Source organism: Macaca nemestrina, chromosome 4 (assembly GCF_043159975.1).
Source record: "Macaca nemestrina isolate mMacNem1 chromosome 4, mMacNem.hap1, whole genome shotgun sequence".
Taxonomy (NCBI): Eukaryota; Metazoa; Chordata; class Mammalia; order Primates; family Cercopithecidae; genus Macaca; species Macaca nemestrina.
In genome coordinates this window covers 173,792,875-173,808,101 of record NC_092128.1, presented here as the reverse complement: position 1 = coordinate 173,808,101, position 15,227 = coordinate 173,792,875, and the positions used below count along the sequence as shown (strand labels likewise).

Sequence of the window (15,227 nt, the reverse complement as noted above, 5' to 3'; positions counted from 1 at the left end):
TTCTGCGAAACTTCATGTTTATGAAAGAAAATGCAAAGATTAGCATTTTTGCTCATTAGCATGGTGGCACACACCTGTAGTCCCAGCTATTCAGGAGGCTGAGGTGGGTGGATCACCTGAGCCTGGGAGGTTGAGGTTAAAAGCAGCGAGCCATGATCGCACCACTGCATACCAGCCTGGGTGATAGAGTGAGATCCTGTCTCAGAAAAAAAAAAAAAAGAAATCAAAAAACAAACCTTTTTTGAAGGTTAGAATAGTGTGAAAATGGAATAGGCTGTCTTGTAAACATTTCTATCCTGAAGTTGTTGAAGAATTTGCATCTTCAGTTACTAGAAAAGTCTGAGTAAATATGTGCATTCAAAACTTGGGCTTAATTAATTCATTCACATTGTTCACTTCTACTTTGTAATTTAGTGATTCTGTAATAAAAAATAATTGAAGGTTGAGTCAGGGCAACATGAATAAGAATAATGTGACTCAAAAAGTCAGAAAAAATTATGCCCGATTCTGTTGTAGAGTTAGGAAGGAGTATATCCCGTTCAAAGTGAGCTTTGAAGCATCTACCTACTGTTAGAGTCAGTATTTCTGGATTTCTGGGGTCTGTACAGAAGATGCGACTCAAAGCAGGGAAAAGAGGAACAAGATCAGTAAAGCCGTTGCAGAGGAACTCATAAATGTGTTCAGGGATTAATGCTATAACGAATATGGTCTGTTTCAGTTCTTGAAGGGATATAGCGACCTACTCACAGTGGGATGCTGAGAGATTACGAGATATAATATGGTAATAGTTCAGTTGCCCTGGGAAACAGTCATCTCATTCTGGTAACTCTTCAAGGACAGTTGAGGTGCTGATCATTTGCCAGGATTATGTATTGAATGGCGTATTTCTTTGCAACTTATTCCTTTTGTTACTTTGGTTTAGTAACACAATTGCTCCTTAAAACTCAGTTTTCTTACATATAATGTGGATAAAATATCTTCTCAAAGTTTTTGGGAGGTTCACATTTCATAATATTTCCAAAGGCAATTTGCATAATGTGAATTTTTGTAAGAACTCTTCATTATAATGAATTTCTTTGCTCTCTGGGAGGCTGCAAAGGGAAAGCAGTAATCAGAGTTTAAAGAGACGAATTAATACATTTATGCACAGGACTCTAAGACATATTCCCTATAATTAGTGATAGATGTTCTATAATTAACATTTATATTTTCTTAAATCTCCAGATGTAACATGTAAAATTGTGAATATAAGCAAAATAGTCATACTCTTCAATATGACCTTTTTTCCTATGATACTAATCTTTTCAGTGATATCAAAATTTGAAATAAGGATCTCAATTGTTTTCCATTTAAAATCATAGAATGCTTTCCAACAGAATGTTTTCAAGTAGTAGATATACACTTTCCATAATTGTGGAATTGAATATACATTATGATTATAAGTCCAGTGAATTGATGCAGTGGTCTCAGCAATAATTTAGTGTATCAAATGCTTTCATCACATTGCAGTTAGTTTAACATTAAGATAATTTTCTCAGGATTTGTATTTGTTTTCTTCATTAATGTTCAATTAATAGGAATTGAACAAATGATTGGGGTACATATTATCACACACATTTTTAGTTGATGCTCAATTAGTTGAAGAATGTTTTTTATGTTTGTTCAGTTTATAAATGGTGGAGCTAAGATTCTGACCCAGTTCTCTCTAATTTCAGAAGATTTTCCACTTTATAAACACTTGTAGGCTGGGAGTGATGGCTCACGCCTGTAATCCCAACACTTTGGGAGGCAAAGGCGGGTGGATCACCTGAAGTCAGGAGTTTAAGACCAGAATGACCAACATGATGAAACCCTGTCTCTACTGAAAATACAAAAATTAGCTGGGCGTGGTGGCGGGTGCCTGTAATCCCAGCTACTTGGGAGGCTGAGGAGGAAGATTGCTTGAACCTGGGAAGTGGAGGTTGCAGTGAGCTGAGATGGCGCCACTGCACTCCAGCCTGGGCAAAAAAGTGAAACTCCATTCCTCCCCCCGCCAAAAAAATTGTAAATTAGTCTGAGAGTGAGAAATGTAGTGTAGTTTTTAAAGATGCAAAGACTAGTGGCTATCAGAAACTTGATTACAAACGAGCTGTAGAAAGTTGCCTGGCATCCACAGTGAGAGGCTGGGATAGCACTTCAGTCACTATATTTTGTAGGGGAAGTAACCATACTTAATGGGACTAAAAAGAACCTAAAAGTTTTTATAGTAACTAAAAATGCTATGAAAAATCGTAACATATTTAAGTTTAGTTTTGAATTAAAATTTTCTAGAAAGACATTAAATCCTGAAAGTAGAACAACCAATTTAGGAAAACTAATTTTTGCAATCTTGGCATGAGGCAAGGGAAATGAATTTTCATTGGGAAATAATTGTAACCAAAACGAAAGAAGGCTTCAAAATAGAAAAAACAAAACAAAACAGTATTCCTTAAATATTTTCAATATTCTAATTGTGGCAAATGCTGACAAGCAAGGATTTGAAAATAAGTCTGAAAATTACTACTTGGGATATTCTGAAGATAGAAGAATCAGTACCAGTAATCAGAATGTTAAATTTACTCTAAGATCAAGAGATATAAAACGCAACTGGGATGTAAATCAATGTAATTAGACATTGAAACACTATTACAAATTTATCATGAAAATTTGTCATTGAGGACATGTTTCGAGATGAGTAAATTTCTACTGCAGAAATGCACACATTTTTCTAAGATTAATATTATATGGCAAACAAAACTCAGATATCCTTGATTAAAGTGAAAATCTTCATAAGAGCAATAGCTGCTTTCTGAAAATTGATATGTGCCTCCTTTTTCAAAATTCTGAAGGTTACAACTGACATGTAAGCTTCAACTATGGCTCAGATTGCATATTTAGGTGAGAAAAAGTCTTTGATAGAGTTAAATAATTCTTACCTTGAAATATTTGAAATAAAATACAATAGAAGAAAACTGTTTAAATATAATAAAGGATTTTAACCAAATAGCAAAAGCAGCCTGTTTTTATCTACTTCAGCCAAATAATAAAACAATTTTAGTTATTATTAAGAAGCAGACAGGGTTAGCAGCTGCCAACATCATTATCAAGTGCAAAGAGAGAAGAAAATAAAATAACAGGAAAAAAATTGGAAAAAAGAAATAATCTTTTTGATGATTATATCTTTATGTGCAAAGGAAACTCAAGCTACTAAAGTAAAACAAAAATACTAAAATTAATCAGAAAATTTGTAAGATGTATGAGCACCAGAAAAATAGGTTTAAAAAGATTTTCTGCTTACCTACATTTAGAAATGGAGATGATTTTGATAATGTGCTATAACTACACAATGCTCAGGAAAAGCTAAAAAGAAAGTTTCAAAGACTTACTCAATTTGCACAATACTATAATAGAATATCTTATGAAAGAAAAAAAAAGAGCTGAAGAAATGGAAATGCAGATTTCATCTTGACTGGAAAGATCTATCATAAAATTTAAATCTCCTAAATTGATATGTAAATTAAGACATCTACTGGATTCTTTATTCAATAAAATTATTCAAAATGTACATAAAATACATTATCAGGACTCAAGGACTCTCATGAGAAATAAGAATATTGTTTTGGTTTAAGAATAGAAAAATAAAAATGAATATAAACAATATTTTAGAAATACATCTGAGTTTTTTTGAGAATATAAGGTAAACTTTATAGTACAATATAACATGGTGAAAAATAATTATTTGAGAAATAATGCCAATACAACTGACCTTCCATCTAGAAAACAATAAAAGTGGATCTTCAGTTAAACTATCTGTAAAAAATATTGCAGAAAGATTAACAGTTTAAATATAAAAAGTGAAGTGAAAAGATAGACAAAGCAAAATGAAAATAAAAAAAGCCCTCTGCAAAAAAGAAAACCAAGGGAGTACACATCCACATCCACACACAACATGCACAGTTACAAATGCACACGCATTATACACACACACGTACATATACACACACACAGTGGAGACCTCCATCATGAACATAAACCTAGTAGCTATGAATGAAAACATAGATCAATGGGGATAATAGAGAAATATCAATGTCTTAGTATATAGAAAGTTATATAACTCAATAGAAAAATAGGCAGATGATTATAAGTTGACATTCTATGTAAGAGAAGTACAATAGACCAAACATATTAAGATATTCAGATCCACTCGTGGTTAGGAAAATTCAAAATAAAATAAACCGTACTATTTTAATTTTATTTATCATCAGACAGGTAACAGTTTTTACAGTTGTTGCTGGCAGGGAGGTGTGGAAACCAACCAGCATGCTTGGGCAGTGCTGGTGAAAGTGGTGCCTCTGGCTCCTGTTGAGTCTGTGGGGAAGGAGTCTTCTCTTGCTGTCCATACAGTTCTAGTTTCTTTGGTTATAGACTATCTAGTGACCTAAGGTGCCATTTATTTTCATCCCAGATTGTGAATTCCAACACATTCTGTATATTTGACCTCATCTTTTTATATATAGTTTCCTTCTTCGTCCTTGTATGTAAATACTCTTCCTCACAATATAAGTTTAAAAGTCACTTTCAAACATTTTACTGCTAAGTACTTGCATATCAATAAAGAGATTTCAGTTTTTAGAATTTATACTTTATTTTTGGAAGATATTATAAAAACAGACATTCGAAAAAAAACCACTTGTATTTGTTGATTCTCATTGTTGTGATCATGATAATGTTCTAAGAATAGGAGCTTAGAATGAGATTTCTAATAAAGTTTCCTTTGTGATAGGAAGTCTGCTTTTTGTATATCTTAGAACATTTATTTGTTGTAATCCAATGAATGATTATCTTTTATAACATAATCATTTATTGGTTGTAAGTCAATAATAGGTTACCTTTTATAAGCTAATCAACTACAGTATTGCTTATTTGGTTTTAGGTAAAATTAAGCATCCATTCTCAAACATTTCAAAATTTCTGCTTAGTTCTTGACACTTAAAAGTGGAGGCACATCTGCACTCACAGTGCATTTTACAGCAGGAGACAGAATATGTTTTGCTCTTTGTTGTGCTTTGATTTTTATACTGGCAGCTTTTGTGGTAAGAAATAATGGCTCATAGATAGCTTTAGTGCGGTAGTGAAGAGAGACTGCAGTAGCAATAACATGATTTGAAATATTTGCCCTCAGAAGCCTAGCAAATTGCCTCAAGCAAATATTTCTAAATCTAAGGTCTTTTACAAGCTTCCTGGGTTTTAACATTGATTTTAAAATTCTACTTAGTATAAATTGCATAATTAGTAACAATTTTACATAAGCCAGTCAGCCTTTTCCACAAATATATTGATATCTGTATTTTTCCTAAGTCATTTATTTTTAAAATATCTTTGGCATAGTTGGAACTATTTCAATGCACTGAAGGAAAGGAAAAGGAAAAAATTTAGAATAAGATGGTGGTGAAATTGCAGGTTTTAATCCAGATATGAAGATGGAAGAGATTTGGGTATTTTCCAGATTAACAAAAAAGACTTAATGAAAGATAGTAACCTCGAATGAATTTTCCCAAAAAGAATTAAAAAAAGACACAACAGCGTGGGACTTTTGTAAATGTTTTGCAACAATAAAGAAGATTAATATATTACTAAAAACATACACAGAACAATATTTCTGAAAATCATTAACACTAGGAACCAGAAGAAAAATTTAGACTATACTACTTAACACCAAAAAAAAAAAAAATTAAGAAGATCAACTCAATACCATATTAAATAAGTCACTATATTGAGATAAGAAAAGGTATGAGAACAAAGATACAACATACCAGAATATCTGGGACACATTTAAAGCAGTGTGTAGAGGGAAATTTATAGCACTAAATGTCCACAAGAGAAATCAGGAAAGATCTAACATCACAGTTAAAAGAACTAGAGAAGCAAGAGCAAACACATTCAAAAGCTAGCAGAAGGCAAGAAATAACCAAGTTCAGAGAAGAACTGAAGGAGATAGAGACACAAAAAACCCTCCAAAAAATCAATGAATGCAGGAGCTGGTTTCTCGAAAAGATCAACAAAACTGATAGACCGCTAGCAAGACTAATAAAGAAGAAAAGAGAGAAGAATCAAATAGACGCAATAAAAAAATGATAAAGGGGATATCACCACCGACCCCACAGAAATACAAACTACCATCAGAGAATACTATAAACACCTCTACGCAAATAAACTAGAAAACCTAGAAGAAATGGATAATTTCCTGGACACTTACACTTTCCCAAGACTAAACCAGGAAGAAGTTGAATCCCTGAATAGACCAATAGTAGGCTCTGAAATTGAGGCAACAATTAATAGCCTACCAACCAAAATAAGTCCAGGACCAGATGGAGTCACAGCTGAATTCTACCAGAGGTACAAGGAGGAGCTGGTACCATTCCTTCTGAAACTATTCCAATCAATAGAAAAAGAGGGAATCCTCCCTAACTCATTTTATGAGGCCAACATCATCCTGATACCAAAGCCTAGCAGAGACACAACAACAAAAAGGAATTTTAGACCAATATCCCTGATGAACATTGATGCAAAAATCCTCAGTAAAATACCAGCAAACTTAATTTCAGCAGCACATCAAAAAGCTTATCCACCATGATCAAGTGGGCTTCACCCTGAGATGCAAGGCTGGTTCAACATATGCAAATCAAAAAACGTAATCCAGTATATAAACAGAACCAAAGACAAAAACCACATGATTATCTCAATAGATGCAGAAAAGGCCTTTGACAAAATTCAACAGCCCTTCATGCTAAAAACTCTCAATAAATTCGGTATTGATGGAACGTATCTCAAAATAATAAGAGCTATTTATGACAAACCCACAGCCAATATCATACTGAATGGGCAAAAACTGGAAGCATTCCCTTTGAAAACTGGCACAAGACAGGGATGCCCTCTCTCACCACTCCTATTAAACATAGTGTTGGAAGTCCTGGCTAGGGCAATCAGGCAAGAGAAAGAAATCAAGGGTATTCAGTTAGGAAAAGAAGAAGTCAAATTGTCCCTGTTTGCAGATGACATGATTGTATATTTAGAAAACCCCATTGTCTCAGCCCCAAATCTCCTTAAGCTGATAAGCAACTTCAGCAAAGTCTCAGGATACAAAATCAATGTGCAAAAATCACAAGCATTCTTACACACCAGTAACAGACAGAGAGCCAAATCATGAATGAACTCCCATTCACAATAACTTCAAAGAGAATAAAATACCTAGGAATCCAACTTACAAGGGATGCGAAGGATTTCTTCAAGGAGAACTACAAACCACTCCTCAGTGAAATAAAAGAGGACACAAAGAAATGGAAGAACATACCATGCTCATGGATAGGAAGAATCAATATTGTAAAAATGGCCATACTGCCCAAGGTGATTTATAGATTCAATGCCATCCCCATTAAGCTACCAATGACTTTCTTCACAGAATTGGAAAGTATAATATTAATATTAAAAAAAGAGAAGGTATTTGTAGAATTAGAAAAGAAAGTGAGGGAAGAAATAATATCAGTAAAAATCTTGAAGTGAAGAAAGAAAGAAAATAATATGAATAAAAATGTATCAGTGATAGAGGATAGACATGAAAAATATAATATTGAATCCAATAAATAGTCATGGTGAACAAAGTGACCAGAAGATGATAGCATCCAATTAGATGTTGTCCAGAAGATGATGGTACTCCAAAATAAGTATAACTAGTATTTTCAATGAAAACAATTGAAAAAAAAAAAAGAAAGGAAAACATTCAATGGTACAGTAGATGAAAATTTTATTAAGTTGAAAAAATTAAATATGTTGATAGCAAGAGTTGTCAAAGTTCATCAAGATAAATGAAAAGCAGAAAGAAGAAAGCATATCTTACTGGGATTATTGAACTTCATGAATAAACTGAAACCTACATGGGACTAGGGAGAGTCACCTAAAGAGAACAGTAACAATTCTGTCCTTTTCTTCCATAGCTAGGAAATCAGAAGGAAATAGAATATCAACTACAATATCTTGAGGAAAAGAGTTGCTACATCAAGAATTTTAACCTTACCCCAATATTGTTAATAGATTGAGATAACATTAAATTATTTTCAAATATGCAAACCTCCAGGAAGGATTACTAATGTAACTTGGAAAATGGAAAAACAAAGCAAGGTAAAACAATAAAAAACCCCCAAAACTACTTGAAGCTATAATTACTCAACTAAAGGTTGAATAAAACAAATAATTCATAAATAGGAGAGCTTTGGTTCCAATGGGTAATTTGAATATTAAAACCATTTAAATATACAGTTTAGTATAGATAATTAACATATGTCTAAAACCTACAGAAATAAATTAAGTGCTAAGAGTAAAAATAATTAGAAAACTAGGAAAATGTTCGGTGAATATAACAATAAAAATAAGGTAATTTGGGGATGTTGGAAATAGAAGAAACACAGACTATAAAGCAAAATAGAGAAAATAAAGGACACCAAAAAGAAGGATGTAAAATAAAACTCTTATATTCAGAGACAGAAGTAAGCTACAAATATACATGACAAACTTAGCTTTTCAAATAAATACATAAATTGAGTAAATACAAAAGCAAACTACAAATACTATTACATAATTTCTATGAGACACACGTAAAAATAAATCAGAAGTTAAAAATTAAAAGTGAAGATTAGTCATCAAATGGAACAAATATAAAAATGCTTGCAATTTTAATATGAAACTTTAAATAAATGTGACATGTTTAAACAATTACGAAGGAGGTTTATATTTTACTGAAATGTAACTCAACAAGTGACATAGTATTGAAACCTATAAAGTCAAAACCAAAGTAAATATTGTATCTAGAGATATTGGCAGAAAGTCAGTACTAGTGTGAAACTAATTGCCTCCTTTAGTCCTTGAAAGATTATATTGAACAGAGATAAATGAATGGGAAATTAAAAAGATTTCAAGAATATGTAATAAACTCTATCCACTACAGAAAATCTTTTAAGCACTTGTAAGTTTTTTGTTTAATTGAACATAAATATATTCCGAAAGATAGAATTAGTGTAGGTTACAGACACTGGGAACAATATTAGAAAGCTAGAAATAAATAACAGAAGAAAAATAATATTAAAAATGTTAAAATAAACAATTTTGTAGTCAAAGAAGAAAATAAAATTTAATAAGCGAGGAGACTGCATATAACAACCTCTGGTATATTGCCAAAGCTGTATTCACAGGAAAGTTATAGAATTAAGCACCTTTATTACATTCTTGCTATATAAGAAAAAAAGTGGAACAAAAAAGCTATTGAATTTGAAAATTTACAAAAGAAAAAAGGAACATAAGAAAGCAGGAGAAAATAATAATTTAAGCTAAAATTAATGAATAGAAAACTGAAAAGCAGTATAAAGTATAATAAATCCAAGAGCTTTTTGTACCTTGGTACAAAATCTAAGTATAAATATAAGTATAAATCTAAGTATAAATCTAAGGTATAAATATCTAAGTGGTTTTTCAAAGAAGGAAAAAAACAGCCAAGCACACAAATTAGGGATAAGTAAGAAGACAAAGCCAGCTGACAGAGAAGTCAAAATTATTGGGTAATACTTTCTATCGATTTATGTTAAAAATGTTAAAATCTGGAAAAATGTATTTTCTCTAGGAAGACCTAAATTGCTGAATGTTGCTAAAATAGATAGGAAATATATGTAGTTTAATATCTATGAAATTCTTGAGGAAGTTGTTCAACACCCACCCCTAAAAGCTATCCAGATAGCTTCAAAGACTTCAAGGAAGAGACAATTCTGAAGAGTTCTATAGATCACAGGAAAATGTAGGAAGGCTTCCAAACTTGTGAAACTGAGCACAAAAATGATACTTTCACTTTGATAATATAGACAAAAATGTAAACTACTATAGAAAACAGCTGTATTTTATATATGGTTACAATTATATTTCAAAAGACCCTTCCCTAAGCAGTGCTCACTCTAAAATTGCTGGGAGAGTGCATGTTGTGAATTCACATGATTACTTTAAAGGAGAGGAAAATTATTCATTCATGTTGCAAAGACATTTTTTAATTGATAAACTTTTAATTAATTTTGGATGTTAGTTAAAACTAATTTTTTTTTATACTTTAATTTCTGGGATACATGTGCAGAATGTGAATGTCTATTGCGTAGGTATACATGTGCCATGGTCGTTAGCTGCACCCATTGACCCGTCATGTACAATATACATGTAAAATTTCTCTTAATGCTATCCCTCCCCTAGCGCCCCAGCCCCGACAGGCCCTGGTGTGTGACGTTCCCTCCCTGTGTCCATGTGTTCTCATTGTTAACTCCCTCTTATGAGTGAGAACATGTGGTGTGTGGTTTTCTGTCCTGTGTTAGTTTGCTGAGAATGATGGTTTTCAACTTCATCCATGTCCCTGAAAAGGACATGAACTCATTATTTTTTATGGCTGCATAGTATTCCACGGTGTATATGTGACACATTTTCTTTATCCAGTCTATCATTGATGGGCATTTGGGTTGGTTTCAAGTCTTTGCTATTTTGAATAGTGCTGCAATACACATACTTGTGCATGTGTCTTTGTAGTAGAATTATTTATAGTCGTTTGGATATATACTCAGTAATGGGATTGCTGGATCAAATGGTATTTCTAGTTCTAGATCCTTGAGGAATCGCCACACTATCTTCCACAATGGTTGAACTAATCTACACTCCCACCAACAGTGTAAAAGCATTCCTATTTCCCCACTTTCTCTCCAGCATCTGTTGTTTCCTGATTTTTTAATGATCACTGTTCTAACTGGCAAGAGGTGGTATCTCACTGTGGTTTTGATTTGCATTTCTCTAATGACCAGTGATGATGAGCTATTTTTCATGTTTGTTGGCAGCATAAATGTCTTCTTTTGAAAAGTGTCTTTTTATATGCTTCACTCACTTTTTCATGTTTTTTTTTTCTTGTAAATTTGTTTAAGCTCCTTGTATATTCTGGATATTAGCCTGTTGTCAGATGGATTGAAAAAACTTTCTCCCATTCTGCAGGATGCCTGTTCACTCTGATGATAATTTCTTTTGCTGTGCAGAAGCTCTTTAATTTAATTAGATCCCATTTGTCAATTTTGGTTTTTGTTGCCATTGCTTTTGATGTTTTAGTCATGAAGTCTTTGCCCATGCCTAGGACCTGGATGGTATTGCCTAGGTTTTTTTCTAAGGTTTCTATGGTTTTAGGTCTTATGTTTAAGTCTTTAATCCATCTTGAGTTAATTTTTGTGTAAGGTGCAAGGAAGTGGTCCAGTTTCAGTTTTCAGCATATGGCCAGTCTGTTTTCCTAACACCATTTATTAAATAGGGAATTCTTTCCCCATTGCTTGTTTTGTCAGGTTTGTCAAAGATCAGATGGTTGTAAATGTATGGCATCATTTCTGAGGCCTCTGTTCTGTTCCATTGGTCTATATATCTGTTTTGATACCACTACCATGCTGTGTTGTTTACTGTAGCCTTGTAGTGTAGCTTGAAGTCAGGTAGTGTGATGCCTCCAGCTTTGTTCTTTTTGTTGAGGATTGTCCTGGCTATATGGGCTCTTTTTTGGTTCCATATGAAATTTAAAGTAGTTTTTCCTAATTCTTTGAAGAAAGTCAGTGGTAGCTTGATGAAGGTAGCATTGGATCTGTACATTACTTTGGGCAGTATGGCCATTTTCACGATATTGATTCTTCCTATCCATGAGCATGGAATGTTTTTCTGTTTGTTTATGTCCTCTCTGATTTCCTTGATCAGTGGTTTGTAGTTCTCTTTGAAGAGGTCCTTCACATCCCTTTTAAGTTGTATTCATAGGTATTTTATTCTCTTTGTAGCAATTGTGAATGGGAGTTTAGTATGATTTGGCTCTCTATTACTGGTGTATAGAAATGCTTGTGATTTTTGCACATTTATTTTTGTACATTGATTTTTGTATCCTGAGACTTTGCTGAAGTTGCTTATCAGCTTAAGGAGTTTTTGGATTGAGACGATGGAGTTTTCCAAATATATAATCATGTTATCTGCAAACAGACAAAATTTGACTTCCTGTCTTCCTATTTGAATACCCTTTATTTTTTTCTCTTGCCTGATTGTCCTGGGCAGAACTTCCAACGCTATGTTGGATAGGGGTGGTGAGAGAGGGCATTTTTGTCTTTTGCCGGTTTTCAAAGGGAATGCTTCCAGCTTTTGCCCATTCAGTATCATATTGGCTGCTGGTTTGTCATGAATAGCTCCTATTATTTTGAGATACATTCCATCAATACCTAGTTTATTGAGTGTTTTTAGCATGAAGGGTGTTGAATTTTATCCAAGGCCTTTTCTGTATCTATTGAGATAATTATGTGGTTTTTGTCATCCATTCCATTTATGTGAAGGATTACGTTTATTGATTTGCATATGTTGAACCAGCCTTGTATCTGAGGGATGAAGCCGACTTGATCGTGGAGTATAAGTTTTTGATGTGTTGCTGGATTTGGTTTGCCAGTATTTTATTGAGGATTTTCGCATCAATCTTCCTGAAGGATATTGGCCTGAAGTTTTCTCTTTCTGTGTCTCTGCCAGGTTTTGCTATCAGGATAATGTTGGCCTCATAAATGAGTTAGGGAGGAGTCTCTCTTTTTCTATAGTTTGGATTAATTTTAGGAGGAATGGTACCAGGTCCTCTTTGTACTTCTGGCAGAATTCAGCTGTTAATCCGTCTGGTTCTAGGCTTCTTTTTCGTTAGTAGGCTATTAATTACTGCCTCAATTTCAGAACTTGTTATTGATCTATTCAGGGATTCGACTTTTTCCTGGTTTAATCTTGGGAGGGTATGTGTGTCCAGGAATTTATCCATTTCTTCTACACTTTCTAGTTTTTTTGTGTAGAGATGTTTATAGTATTCTCTGGTGGTGGTTTGTATTTCTGTGGGATCAGTGGTGATATCCCCTTTATCATTTTTTATTGTGTCTATTTGATTCTTCTCTCTTTTTTTCTTTATCAGTCTGGCTATTGTGCTATCTATTTTGTTCATCTTTTCACAAAACTACCTCCTGGATTCATTGATTTTTTTGAAATTTTTTTTTTTGTGTCTCTATCTTCTTCAGTTCTGCTCTGATTTTAGTTATTTCTTGTCTTCAGCTAACTTTTGAATTTGTTTGATCTTGTTTCTCTAGTTCTTTTAATTGTGATGTTAGGGTGTCAATTTTAGATCTTTCCCATTTTCTTCTGTGGGCATTTAGTACTAATAATTTTCCTATAAACACTGCTTTAGCTGTATCCCAGAGATTCTGGTACATTGTGTCTTTGTTCTCATTAGTTTCAAAGAACTTATTTATTTCTGCCTTAATTTCATTATTTACCCAGCAGTCATTCAGGAGGATATTGTTCAGTTTCCATGTAGTTGTGTGGTTTTGAGTGAGTTTCTTAATCCTGAGTTCTAATTTGATTACACTGTGGTCTGAGAGACTGTTTGTTATGATTTCCGTTCTTTTTAAATCAAATTCAGCATCCATTCACTGTAAAAAAAAAAAAAGTGATTAGTAAAATTTGTGAGGAATATTTATCTTTTACAAGACGAATTTTAGCATCAAGTTTTTGGTTGAAATCCTAAAAATTCCCACAAATAAGTAATAAGATAATTGTGTCCACCACCATCATTTAAAAAAATTAATAATGTAATAAGATGAAATAATGCATGTAGCTATTGTAAGACTACGGGAGCTCTCCCCAACCTGCCACCAGGACGCAGAGCGTCCCCGCCCTGTGTCCGGCGACACCTCGCTGTCATCCCCCCGGCTTGTGCGCCCTTGTAGACAGCCCGGGGCCTTCGCGAGACCGGTGCAGGCCTGGGGTAGTCTCCTGTCTGGACAGAGAAGAGAAGAATGCAAGACACTGGCTCAGTAGTGCCGTTGCATTGGTTTGGCTTTGGCTACGCAGCACTGGTTGCTTCTGGTGGGATCGTTGGCTATGTAAAAGCAGGCAGCGAGCCGTCCCTGGCTGCAGGGCTGCTCTTCGGCAGCCTAGCCGGCCTGGATGCTTACCAGCTGTCTCAGGATCCAAGGAACGTTTGGATTTTCCTAGCTACATCTGGTACCTTGGCTGGCATTATGGGAATGAGATTCTACCACTCTGGAAAATTCATGCCTGCAGATTTAATTGCAGGTGCCAGTTTGCTGAAGGCCGTCAAAGTTGGAGTTAGTATGTTCAACAGACCCCATTAGCAGAAGTCATGTTCCAGCTTGCACTGATGAAGAATTAAAAATCTGCATCTTCCACTATTTTCAATGTATTAACAGAAATAAGTGCAGCATTTTTGCATCTGACATTTTACCTAAAAAACAAACAAACAGAAAAAAAGACACCAAACTTGGCAGAGGGGTGGAAAATCAGTCATGATTACAACTCTACAGAGGTGGCGAATATGTAACAGAAGAGCTTAATAAGACCCTAATAGAGATTGATTCCTGTATATTGATGTTATCTCTTCTTCTTTCTGTATCTATAGGTAAATCTCAAGGATAAAATATTAGATGTCAACTTTGAGGGCCCTGAAATCCCATTCTGTGCTCTGAGGAACAGTGTGAAAAAATCTCTTATGAGATTTAGAATATCTGTTCTTTTGCTCATCTTAGACCACAGACTGACTTTGAAATTATGTTTAGTGAAATATCAATGAAAATAAAGGTTACTGTAAATAAATAAATAAATGAAAAAGAGTACGTGAGTTGGCTATTGACTCAGAAAACCTAAAAGAACAGCTAAAAATATTAAAAATAAATAATAAATTTCTCAAGGGCATCAGTTATAAATAAATACACAAAAATAAATACCAATAAAATCTGGTAGTGAATACACTGGAAACAGGGTGAAGTCAAGACAGCAGACTCTTCACTCATTTATTTTACAGTTATGATTCTCCAACTTCAGCATGCATAAGAATCACTGGAGGCCCTGCTGAAACAGATTGCTGGGCCTCAGACATGCTGATTCCGGAGATGCTGATTCAGTTTTTCCAGGTGGGGCTTGAGAATTTGCCTTTCTAACAAGTTTGTAGTGATCCTAATGCTGCTGGTTCCTGGACTACATTTGAATAGCCTACAACTCTGTGAAGTTGAAGTCTTATCCAGCCGTGTTCCACAAAAAAGCAAGCCTTGCTATATCTTCAATACCCTTTCATGTGTGCTACCCCAGTG

General features: G+C 34.1%; 1 pseudogene; it reads left to right on the top strand.

Moving 5' to 3' along the window:
• The first annotated feature begins 13,901 nt into the window (after positions 1-13,901).
• Positions 13,902-14,370, top strand: LOC105472747 (transmembrane protein 14C pseudogene; annotated as a pseudogene).
• Positions 14,371-15,227: the final 857 nt, after the last annotated feature.